Raw genomic sequence first — 14154 nt, forward strand, 5'->3', positions numbered from 1 at the left:
GAATAGTTAGTATCATAAATATTGCTTATCTATTATTTTTATTAAAACTAACCTAACAATAACTTATACGAATAAAATTTAAAATATTGATATGATTCAATTTGTGCCTTACTTTCATGCAGCACTTTATTTTAACTGACACAATTTTGTGGTGGAATGTTTGAAGCGACACGATCCAAGTCTCCGTTTGTTCGTTGCCGGCAATTTGTCCAAGAAGTGGCGGCGGCGGGCGGCATTTGGTGGCGGGCAGCCGCCCCTCCTCCAAGATTCATCCCGGATATCCCCAGGGACCTGCCTAACTATGGTAGTCCCGCACCCGTCCATAATAAACATCTATCACTCTGTTTACTTTTCACTTCTTACTCTCTTACACGGTCTTTTCTCTTCTCAGGAGGATCTCTAAAGATAAAAGCTTGTAGTTTCCGTTTTTTTACTTGTATCTTCTAGTAGTCATGAAATCGCTTCTGATGGTATCTAATAACAATTGCAAGCGTTTGCAATTTGCAAAAGTCAATAGTGTTTGTTAGTTTATTTGTTTTTTTATAATTTACAAAATCAAAATTACTATGCTTCTATTTAGAATGGTTGTAAAGAAATTATTATTACAATAGAAACGTACATGCCCATAAAATCCCATAATCCCATAAAATAATTGTATTATTAAGTCAGCGGCATATAATATGTATTTGATGGATGGAGCAATATTCTGACTTAACTTGCTTATAGCAATAATGAGTGAGGATGTGCTTAAAACTTGACCTTGAGGAATTCCATCATGTTGTATATGTAGAGAAGAAAAAGCTAGTGACGGAATCCCTGAATATTCTAGATGTTAAGAAGTTTTTTGTAAATGCGTATATGTTGCCAGTGGCGTTACATTGAGAAAATTGTATTTCTAGAGATGGTATGAAATGCGCCTTCTATACGAAAATAGTTGCAATTAGATCTTGTTTGCTATTAACTGGGATCTATTATATTCAGATAATTCAGATTACTTCTATGTGGATACATTTTATGATAAGACAAAATAACATGATTAGTTTTATTCTGATCTTCACTTCGAAATGTTTGGCAGAGGTATTAGGAGTAAGTTCATGTATGGTAATCTCTATTATATTTGAAATTCAGCGAGTAATTTTATTATTAGTTTTATTATCTTGAATTTGATACGTAATCCTAACAGGATGATTTTTTAATATTGTTCGAAAGCTATTTTCTTGTGAAAAAAAAAGTGGAAATTGAAATGTCAATAAACGTACTTTAACCTTTAATTGTGGCTTATTCCCATTTAAATAGTAATTAGGATGATTTTTTACTTCCTTTATTACGTGTTTGGTTTAAGCTTGAAATTTTGACTTTGGCTTTTTTGTAATTAACTAGATTTTCAAGACTTCTGTTTTTATGGTACTGATTAGAACCATTTTGAATCGCCGTTTAACAAAAAGAGTTTCGCCAAGGGACCGCTTTATGATTTGGGGAGATTTATTTTGTCTTAGTAGCTGAGAGAGTGGTGTCTAATATTGACGTTAACAAGTAGTCACCATCATTCGAAATTGGATGATCGTGAGCGATCAAGGGAGTGTCAATGGCTTTTGAATACTCTGGCCAGTTAACTTTAAACGCCAATAGCTTACTTACTTAGGCTCCGTCATCATTAACAGTGGTAGGCGGGACGACAAGATCCGTCTACGCGTCACAATGACCAGATCTGCAACAGCCAAACCACCAAAAATGCGGAAGAATACTGACATTACAAAAAACATGAAACCATCCAAAAATCCAATTTGAAGCGTATAATGGTATTTGAAATATAGATCTACCGTATAATGTTGCGCATTCTATGGACAACAAATCGCATAAATAACTTAATACTAGAAGATCTTAACATAGATACCCGATTTATCACAACTATCGATTAAAATATCTTCTTCTTCACGTGTCATATCAGAATTATCCGTCTTGGCGATTATCATTACGAAGACTTCTCGATCTTTTATCATCTATCACATGGAATAATTGCCCTGCATTTGATATCTGACTCCATTTAGAATGTTCTTTAACCAAGAAACTTGCTTCGTTCCTACACCTCTACGGCCTTATATTTTGCTTGTAAGGATCAGTTGTAGTATTCTATATCGATTTTCCCTTACTATATGTCCCAGATAAGACATTTATCGTCTTAAGGAATTGATTCTCTATCTTTTTAGACCTTGCTTAGTACTTCTTTATTTTTTTCTTGCTCTCCAAGGTATATTCGTCTATAAATCTACATTTTCAATGTTTCAATTCTGTTTATGCTTGAGACCTCTCTTCTATTTCATACAAAAGTGTTTTTCATCTATTCCTATATTTTTTAGCATGTGCATTAATTTTACAGCTGTACTTTATCGAATGCGTTTCTTTGATCAAGACATTTTTGTGATAGACATTTAGCGTCTTCCTAGTGTTTTCCTAGTTCCCATAGTATTTCTAAAACCAAATTGGGTATCTTTGAAATCTTTTTCGCATGTGAATCTAAGTCTCTTGTGGAGTATTCCTAAGAAAATCTTAATAGTGTGGCTTATTAGGCTAATTTTTCGATATTCTGAGCATTTTCCAGCACTGTGTTTTTTGAGTATTGTGACAAAGATGGACTTAAGTTAGTTTGTAGAAACCAGTCCAGTGTTATACATTACTTTAAAAATTTTACTACTACTTTTAAGTTATGTTCATCTATTAGCTTCAACAACTAAGTTGATGTATCATCTGGATCACAAGCTTTTAATTTTAGTTTTTTTTTATAGCGTGTTTAAACTCTTATTTTATAATTTTTGGATATATACAGTTGCCATTCTCTTTTTATCTCGTTATTATTTACAATAATTTTATTGTTATTGTCAACTAGTACAGGGGGAACTAGTTTTTTAAATATGTTGCTTATTTCTTTTAGTAATTTATGCACATTAAATATGTCGTGCCTAGATATCACATCTTTCATTTGTCGCACCTTCCTCTCATCCATTTTTCTTGTGCTAATTTTATCCACCTTTTAATTATTTTCTGTAAATGTCAATATTTTGTTTTAGTTGTTCTTTGATATTCTTTATTATATATTTAGGGATTCTACAGTATTCACTGCCTTCCCTCGCTCAACCGTTTCCATCTCTCTCTGTTGTTCCATTCTCCATCGTTTAGTCCTCTCTTACTCATGGCGTCGTCTACTTCGTTCCTCCAGGATTTTCGGGGTCGTCCTCTTTTCCTTCTTCCTATGGGGCTCCATTCGGTTTTTTCTTTTTTCCTTTCCTTTTTATTCTTTTTATCCATCTGCTGTCGCTAGCTCTTCTTACATGTCCATACCACTTTAGTCTTTTTTGTTCTATATATGTTAGTATGTCTGTTTCTATTGATGTTCTTTGCTTTATTTCGTCATTACTTCTCCTATCCATTCTTGTTACTCTGCAGCATCTTCGCAGGCATTCCATCTCTGTTGCTATTATCTTACTGCTGTTTTTCTTGTTTATGATCCAATTTTCGGCCCCATATGTCATAATACTTCGCACTAATGTTTTATAAATCTGCGTTTTTGTCTTCATATTTAGGTGTCTATCCCACCATACTGAGTTAAGTTGTCGGATTGCTGTTCTTGTTTGTCCTAATCTTTGTGTAATTTCTTCCTCTGTTGTTGCCTTTTTCGTGATTATGAACCCCAGGTATTTGAATTTATCCTTTCCTTTGATTGTTACGTTGTCATCAATCTGTAGATCTTCTATGTCTTCTTCACTTGTAGATAGGTACTCTGTTTTCGCGAGGTTAATATCTAGGCTAGCCTTGGTATATTCTTCTTGTAGTTTCTTCATCATGTAGCTGAGGTCGTCTTGGTCTTGTACAATCACTACTTGATCGTCTACAAAACTTAACGTATATAGGTATTCGTTCCGTACCGGTACTCCCATGCCTTCGCATTTTCTTTTCCATGTAGTCAAGGCTTTCTCTAAGTATATTTTGAATAGGGTTGGAGATGTGGAACAACCCTGCAGGAGCCCTTTTGTTGTGGTGAAGTCTCCTATGATTCTTGTTCCTATTTTAATGGACACTTTATTTTCTTTATACAGAGCTTTTGTAGCTTCTATGAGTTCCGTCTGTATTTCTAATTTGTACATTGCCTCCCATAGTTCTGACCTTGGTACAGAGTCATACGCCTTTCTCAGATCCACAAATGCCAAGTGTATATCTCTATTTTTTGCTTTTTTCTTTTCCAACAGTTGTTCCAGTGTGTATATGTGGTCTATGCATGATCTTCCTGCCGTGAAGCCTGCCTGATCCCGATTTTGCCTTTTATCGCTTGCTCTATCTTTTCTCGCAGTATCTTCCCATATAATCTTCCTATTGATGATATTACGCTTATTCCTCTGTAGTTTTCGCATCGTTTTCTATCTCATTTCTTAAATATAGATGTCATATATGCCGCCGTCCATTCCTTTGGGAGCTGTTCTCCATTTATGGCTTTCTGAAATATCCATTGTATCATCCGGTGTAATTTTTTTGATCCGTATTTTATAAGCTCAGGTGAGATGCCTTCAGGTCCCGGTGCTTTCTTATTTTTGATTGCTTTTATGGCCGTTCTCATTTCCCTATCTGTTATTTCTATTTCTTGTTGTGGGAATCTGCTTCGTCTTCGCCTGTTTTCTTTTCCAATGAATTGTGGTCTTTGTTCTGTTAATAGTTCCTTATAGTAGTCCTTCCATTCTTTGTCCTGTATATTTCCCAATTTAGTTTTTTCTTTTGAGTTTTGTTTCAATCCTCTCAGTACTTTCCATGACTCCGAAGTTCTTGTACCTCCTATATATGTTTCAATATTTAAGCAGATTCTTTCCCATTCTTCGTTCTTTTGCTGTGTTATTTGTTTTTTCACTTCTCTATATTTTTCTCTATATTCTTTATAAACTTCATCGTTGTTTGTAGTCAGCCATTTTCTGTATAGTTGCTTTTTTTCTTCAATTATTCTTTTTGTTGGTTCATTTATTTCATTATAGTGCTGTTTATTTGTTATATGTTCTTTTTCCCCAAGGGCTTCGAATGCTGCTTGCTTTATACTCGCCTTTATATGCTCGTATATTTCTTCGATGTTGCCGTATCTAAATTCTATTAATTTTTGGTCTAGACGTTGTTGGTATAGTTCTTTTATTGATTGTTCTTGGAGTGGTTCTATATTGTATTGTTTTTCTCTTATAGTGTTCAACGGTTCTTCTGTGGAGGGGGTCTTGTTATGTTTCCAATTAATGCCCATTTTTGCTGTCAGTAGTCTATGGTCCGTTCCACATTCTGCTCCTCTTTTGACTCGCACATCTTTGATCTTTATTGTGGTATCTTGTTTGATTATTATGTAGTCTATTATCGATTTCAGCTTTCGTGTTTCTTGCGTCCATGTATATTTATGAATATTTTTATGTCTGAAGAATCCGTTGGTGATTTTTAGGTTGTTTAATTCGCATAATTCAATCAGACAATATTCTTTATTCTATTCTTAAATTCTTTTTCAATGTCATCTTTTATGTTTAAACCGTCAAAGTAAAGTATATTGGTTTTTGGTTTTTGTCGTTAGATTCGTTTTAACCTTAGCTTAATATCTGCCACAAGGTGATTAGATCCACTATTTGCTCCCGTAAATGTAGTGACTTTTAACGGCGCTTTCTTTGGAAGGGCTCACTTACAGGTATATAATCTATTTGATTTCTTGAGGGTTGCTGCCATCATCAAATAGTATACAGTCGTCGCTTGGGTAGTTTATACGAGTTGTTTGGTGTTTGGTGTTATGGTACCGAGACCATAAGAAACCAAAATATACTAAGATATTTTGAAGATATAATTAGCAGAAGAGAAGCCATGAAACAAATGTTAGTTGAAGGCAATGTAGCGGGCAAAAGATCCAGAGGAAGATCTCCAGAACGATGGTCGGACCAAATACAGTATATGGCTGGTTACTCATTTTCCGAAGAAAAACAACACAGATAGGCAAGAGATAATTGTACAATGTATAAAATTGTATTGTATATGTAATTGTATAAAAGAATAAAAAAAAATTTAAACGGCATATTTTGTAATGAAATCAAAAAAAGTATTTAGAAAGATTTTCTGGGTTTTAAGTTAACTTCTCTTCAAACATGTCTAACTATGTAACCAGAAATACCTAGTCTCACTCAACGATCACTTAAATGCTTAATAACAGAAGGCCAAACATTCACATTGTTGCAACGTGCCAAATACGAAATATTTAAATAAATTTAATTAAAGATAGAGCATAAATATCTTTTATTTGACTATAAGGCTGCATTTTTTATTTTCGTAATCTCTAAATACCTACTTTATTACTACACAATGCATATGTTATTTTGTTTTCATATTGTGTTTGTGTTCCGCGTTTTAAAAATCGTTAACGACATCTTCATAATAAATAAATTCTTGATTGTTAAATTTGTTCGTTAAGTAGAAGAAAATATGTGTCATTTAAAATTTGTATATTTTATTTGTATATTGTTTTGTGTGTTGTTATTTTTAAATCGTAACCAAAACTGAAAAATTCCTTAAATATAATTAAAAAGTGCTACAGACAGAAAAGCTGATGACATAGTCGGACTTTGCATTATAAGTTATGTGGAAAAAATTTATGAAACCGGAAGGTTTTATTTCCGGTATCGAGAAAACCAAAAAACCCATTTTCGTATAAAAGGTGATAACTGGATACTTTGTATTTGTAAATCCTCTTACGTAAAGCTGTAGTGTTTGAGTGAGACGGGTTGAAATGAATTCGAACACACAGATTCGAATCCTGTTCAGAGCGTAATTCTTTTTTGTGTGATTGAATAATTTTCTCATATCTATAAGAAGAATGATCTAAATGAGATGTAATAGTTCACTTCGTGTGATAACAATTATAAAGAAATCTTATTAAGTAGTTCTTTTTGTTTTTACTTTTTTGTTCTAAAATTTCTTGCTTATTTTACATGATTATATTTTTTTTTAAATTTTTTTTATACTCGTACATTACCTATATTTATCTTAACATAAATTATGTATTACTACTTATTTTTATATGTATATAAAAACATAAAATAGAGAACAGAGGAACTGAAGAAACTGAAATAAGTTTCAGAATAGAAAGTGCTGCTCGGATGTACCACGCAATTAAAAGTACGTTTTTGTCGAAAAAAGAAGTATCCCAAAAAGCCAAAGTGACCATATAAAAGACGGTGTTTGTGCCGATTTTAACTTTTGGTAGTGAAAGTTGGACGCTTACCGATAAATTAAAATCGAAAATACAGAGCATAGAAATGAAGTTTCTTAGAAGAATAATGGATATAACCAGGTTAGACAGGATTAGAAATGAGGCAGTCAGAGAACATCTTAAGGTCCAATCAATTATTAAAAAAATTGAAGAGGCCCAACTGAGATCGTATGGACACATGGTAAGAATGAATCAAGAAAGACCAGTTAAAAAAGTATGGGAAGCCAGAAGACAAACCAAGAGACCAAGGGGCAGGCCAATGAAGACATGGGATGATAATGTAACCTCAATCCTAGAGACACGAGGAATCAGAATTTTTTTAAAGATAAAGATCTAATTCTAAACAGATCCTCTTTTTGGTCGATTCCACCAATGCTGTGGATGAGCATTGTGTGAGAGTTTATTATCAAATACAAGTTTGGCTCTAAAATAATCTTGATTCGTTGCATTTTCGTTGGCAAAAGGATGAAAACGGATTAGAACCGATTACACCTAACGAAAAAATGGTTTCTCCTGAGGTGTCAGAAAGTATATCATGTAAATGTTCATTAGAATCTGCGTGAAACAAACAATGTGGTTGTTGCAAACATTGTCTAAAATGTACGCAAATATATGAAAAATAGTATTGGAGATAGCTTCCATAATTCTCCGATGGTTAATCGTGATAAAAAAGGCGATCTAAATGAGAGTGATGGATGACAGTAATATTTTGGATGTACTATTAAATGACGATAATCAAATTATATATTATATAAATAAAAACAAAAAATTATTGAATATTATTACAATTAATTAAAAATTAATGAATAGTGTTCAAACATAAATTAAAATATTATGTATACAGATCACCACATTGTTTTATTGACCGTATAACACAATGACAATCGCAGTGACATGATACACGTTTCCACCTCTATATTCATTTCACAGTAGGTACGAATTGTCACATTGACATTAAAAATTTCAAACGAAGTTCTGAAAGCATAAACAAATAATTAATAAAATGCCTATTACGTCATATACCGTCCAAGAAAAAGTGCAACTTGTAACATGGTACTTTCAGGGTCATTCGATACGAGAAGTAATTGATTATTTATTATTGTCTTCGAAAATAGACCCTCACCAAGTGTTACAACAGTTAAAAATACCATTAAACATTTTCAAACTGCGGGATGTGTAAACAGTTGTAAAAAGTGTCATGTAGGTAATGAACCACGTGTTAGACCTGTCGATGAGGAGCGTCAAAACAGGGATATTGATATTTGTGCTTTTGTGGAAGCTAGTGAACCCTGCAATAGTGTACAAATTGCTAGGAAAGTTAACGTAAATGCTCGAACTGTCCAGAGAGTTCTCAAAAGAAATGGGTATCACTGTTTTAAGATACAACCAACACAAGAACTGTTTCCAGAAGATAACTTTCGACGGATGGAGTTTTGTGAATTTATGTTAGATAAACATAATAAAAATGTACACTTTTTAAAAAAATATTTGATTTTGTGACGAATCTTCATTTTTATTACATAAAAAATACAATCCATTTGTTGCAAAGTATTATGCTCGGAAAAATAGGCACCTCAGTGTTGCAGTGCGAACGCAGCATCCGCAAAAGTTAAATGTTTGGACTGGGATGTTAGGCGACTATATTGTCGGTCCATTTTTTATCGATGGAAATCTAAACGGGTCCAAATATTTACAACCTTCGCAAAATGAGATCATTCCGGCAGTTCGACGCCTTCCCGTTAATTTTCAGGAGGTTTATTTCCAACAGAATGGGTGTTCGGATCACATCTCTAGAGCAACTATTGACTTCCTCAATCAAATGTTTTCTGATCGACTGATAAGTACAAGAATTAAGGGCAAAAATACTTCATTTTTTTGCAAGCATTACACCAGTCCTACTCCAAAACACGAGGAGAAATCTGTATGACAGATTTGGTTACTGTGTAGCACACGGAGGTGGAATATTTAAGGATAATATATATATATATATATATATATATATATATATATATATATATATATATATATATATATATATAATATATATATATATATATATATATATATATATATATATATATATATATATATAATATATTATCCTCAAATATTTGAGCCCTTATTCATTAATCTGCTTTCCTAATTTTTATTTTTTGTTAGGTACATTTTACGAAGTTTCTTAATTAGGTAGTACTTTTTATCTTTAAGTTTGGAAAATTTTTTTTGTTTTTTTTATTAAAAAAAACAAAGGATTTTTATTCTGATTTTTTTTTCTTTCTTGTCTTATTATTATAAGCTTTGTCCATAAAATTTGTACAATTTTCAGTGACAATAAAGCATATTACTTATTTACTTACTTATTTATTTGTATTGCTATTAAGGCTAAAAAATAACCAAAAAATTAGTTTTAGAGCATTATAATAAATATACTCTAGAGATGGGATTGCAATAAATCTTAATTCCTATGGTCAATAAAACAATGTCGTTATCTGTATATAAAATAAATTAATAAATTGAATTAATGAATAAACTTTTTTGAGTGTATTTTACATTAATCATTTTGCATTTCACCCTTTATTTTAAATATTCTATTCTATAATTCAAAAATATTTAATATTGCATGCAGAAAATAAATGTTATAAAATAAATTTAATCTGAATATTTACCAGTTAATATAAAAAAATATATCATATATGTAAAATAAATATGATTAAGAGTAATTTAAAAAGAAATGTTAATAGTAGTATAAGTGTAAATCACAGCCAAAAAAAATATCGCTAATGGTCACAAAATTTTCCGCCCCCCAGATAAAAAAAGAGTGAAATTGGTTCATATTTAACGAATATAATTATGATAAGCGGTTCCGAGCGCCGCGAAGTTGCAGTGCGGTTTTTTTTAAATAAAACTAATAAACATAAAATATATGCCTAACTATTAAATGGCACCAGTTTTAATTCCTTATTGTTATAAATACAGCAGCTTTGATTTCTTAAACAAATTAAGCTAACTCCACTTCTATTCATCGTAGAAAACTTTGTTGTATTAAATATTTGTCTTGACTTCAGCTATAAGAATCAATAAGTTAAAAATGTGTGTACTGTATAGAGAGCGCTGTAGCTTAATTAGTTTATAAAAGTCGCCGCTACTTTAAAGCCATAAATAAGGGGTTGAAAAACTTTTTGAGCAATTATTTTTATTCCTACGTGAAAATAAAATTGACCAACAAGATAATCCGTTTAAAGTTAGATATATATCTTTGTTAGAAAAAAAGTTCTGGCACTGTAAAATTTATAAAATATTTAAGAATTTTTATAAACAATTAAACGCATTTAGAATAGAAATTGACCGATCTAATCTTAGGAATTCTTAGGAATTATAATTCAAGGAGCTACAATATCTTGCTGTTTGCACAAAAAATAATTTTCATTTTTATTTCAAAAATAAAAAATGGCGAAAAATTCTCACTTTTGATTAATTTATATTTAAATGGGAATAAGCCACAATTAAAGGTTAAAATACGTTTATTGACGTTTCAATTTCCACTTCGGAAATCGTTCTCAAAATACAAACGATTTTGAGAACGATTTCCGAAGTGGAAATTGAAACGTCAATAAACGTATTTTAACCTTTAATTGTGGCTTATTCCCATTTAAATATAAATTAATTTAAAATGCCACAAGAAAATAGCTTCAGAACAATATCTCACTTAATCGCTAACTTTGAATAAACTATTGGGTCAAATTTAATCTAGTTTAACTCAAATTAGTCTTTATGTACTTGTATTTAATATTCTGCTTATTTTACCGTAAGATATTCATTAGATACAATAAAAATAAAAATAATCAAAAAACACCTAACACCTGCAACAGTGCAGAATGAGAGAATTATCTCTCCTGATGCCAATCATAATGTAGCTTCGCCTTTTTTAAAAAAAATTTAAACTGTTTGTCCTTGTGTAGTGTAGTGTAATGTACAATTTTATGTTTATGGCATTCTCAAAGATTTTTGGATAGGCCAAAATGGATGAAATGCTCCTGAAGATGCTTTAGGAAGCGAAAGTACTTGGGCAAGATTTAATTAATAAACTGTGCTTGATATTTGTTTTTCATTTGATCAAAGTTCAATTATTTATTTGTTTTATATCTGATATTATTTAAACGATTTGCTAATTAAATAAACTGAAATATAACAGATTTTAAGGATCTGGTATATCGACATTCCATGGCTTATGATTTACCACATTTGTAATTGATGCAATAATTTTACCTCTTACACATCTTCACGTAAATTTGATTTTGATAAATTTATTTATTTAGTTTAATTTAAGCCTACTGTATGCATATTATGCCTTATTGTTAGTCCATATATTCTTGCATTCTTCAATGCAAGTTGTGCTACCTGTCACACAAAAAAATATACGCCACTGGATGACCGTCACCATTTCTTGGAATTTAGTGTCGACAATTACGAAACTAGACTATAGATATATCTACCAAATAACTGTAAGTGCTTTATATATTACCAAATATCCTGACTGAAGTAAAAAGAAAAATTTAGTAGATGAATCTATATGCCTAACGTCGTCTAGCGGTTGGATGCCGATTTTAAACAAATACTAGTTTGGTATCTTTCTTTTTAATTTATAAAGAATTTGAAAAAAAGAGCAATTTTGTATGTATATTTTTAATTGTAAAACATTTTTCACTGTATCTATCAATATACCCGATCAATTTATTTCGGTTAGTTTTTTGATCATTCGAGATTATAAAATAATTATGGGTTTAAATGGGTAATGTGTAATTAGACATGATTATCTTTGAAAGGGATAAAATTTAAAGAGCAATGTGATACGATTGTATTCGAATTCCTACAATTTTCATGCTTTTCATGCCTTATACAGGCTAATATTGACACCGTTATCAACTTATAATATACTTCATTTCCTTTGCTTTTAACTTGATAAGAACAACTGTCAAATAAACGCCAAATCAAAAGGCGGATATTTTGAAGCTCTAAGAAAAAAATATTAATTTTAACGGTTTTTTCTTCACTTTTACGGTATCACTTGTAGTGTAAAGACACAATAAACTAGTGGTCTGTAAGAAAGTGTATATTTCGTGTGTAGGAAGTAAAATCTCCGAAAAATCGACATGGAAGAAATTCCACCAAACTCTCCAGATAGAGGGAAATTTTACATAGAATTAGAAAAAGATAGGATGATAGAATTTGAAGAATTAAAAAAAAATAGCAATATTAGGGTGAATGATAAGGTAACAAACGAAAAAAGGCAAACAACAAGCCACTAACGAGGTAGGTAACCAATTTGATTTTAATAACGATGCAACTTTGACCCAATTTAATAAAATAAATAGATCAGGTAATCCAAATTTAAATAAACTTATAATTTAACATTAAATAATAGATATAAATTAGGAGATAAAACGTCATATGTAGTACATATAGAAAATAAAAACGGTAATATCGGCAAATTACACAGGATAGGAACGGCCCGATTAATTTTACGTTCAGTACTTGAAATTGAAAATAATATCATACAAATTACGGTAGTTGGTAAGAATAAAATTAAGGTAGAACTTAATAATTTTGCTAGTGCTAATAAATTAATTGAATCTGAAAATTTAAAAAGCAAAGAGTACGAGGCATATATTCCAACGTTTTTTTACTCAAAGGAAATGAGTTATAAAATCTGTAGATAAAAAGGTAGAAGATGATGATTTGTTATCATTAATTCAACCTAGGTTTTAAATGAGGTTTAAAGTCTTCTTCTTCTTCTTTCTTCTTGTATTTAGGCTTTAATGCCTGTTTCTTCTTCGATATTACACGAAGTCTTACATGTAAAAAGAATAATGCGGAAAGTGATACAAGAAAATGGATCTAGTGGAAGATGCGGTGAAGAACATAATAAATCAAATTGTGCCAATCCGAACAATTTAGTTCGTGTATTGTGCAAAGAAAAATATAGCCCTACCAATAAGGTAGCAAATTGTACAGAAAGAGAAAAACAGGAGTATATTAAAAAGATTATGAATACTAAAAATATAGCAAATTACGAAGATAGTAATAAACATATAAAATATTATTTAACAGTAAGTAAAGAACAAGAAAGTACTTTCAATAAATATACAATCTATAAACGAAAACGATCAAGTAGTATTGATTCTAGTAACGTAGACAGAGAAATAATGGAAGTGCACAGAAAAATCTTGCAAACACCAAAAGTAAAAAGTCAGCCTTTTTATAATTGTAACAACCCTATTTATCATAATAAAATACAGATACAAAACGATAATCAAAGTAATATAGGATAAACTATAGTAAACTTTATATCACCAACTTTAAATCAGATTAATTACATATTAAAATCCACAAGGAATCTACGTTCCTGTATTTGGCTGTATACCATATATTAAAAAATTTATTAAAAATCCTTTGTAAAAGGTATATATTTTTAAAAACCCAAACGGGCTGTTATAGACAAAACGTTTTCGGAATCCATTATTCCATCATCAGTGTCTAGGTGTACATGAATGTAGCCACTAAATACATGGGTAAAAACCCGTTAACAAAAATTTAGTTACATTTGTTTTACATTATATTATATAAATTGCTAGGATGCTAAAGTTACCGTTGGATTAGGTAACATGGCGACATATGACTCCACGTCATATTGACTTGCAACTTCAACGTTCCATATGTGGAGTCATATGTCGCCATGTTACCTAATCCAACGGTAACTTTAGCATCCTAGCAATTTATATAATATAATGTAAAACAAATGTAACTAAATTTTTGTTAACGGGTTTTTACCCATGTATTTAGTGGCTACATTCATGTACACCTAGACACTGATGATGGAATAATGGATTCCGAAA

Source organism: Diabrotica undecimpunctata, chromosome 4, assembly GCF_040954645.1.
Source record: "Diabrotica undecimpunctata isolate CICGRU chromosome 4, icDiaUnde3, whole genome shotgun sequence".
Lineage (NCBI taxonomy): Eukaryota > Metazoa > Arthropoda > Insecta > Coleoptera > Chrysomelidae > Diabrotica > Diabrotica undecimpunctata.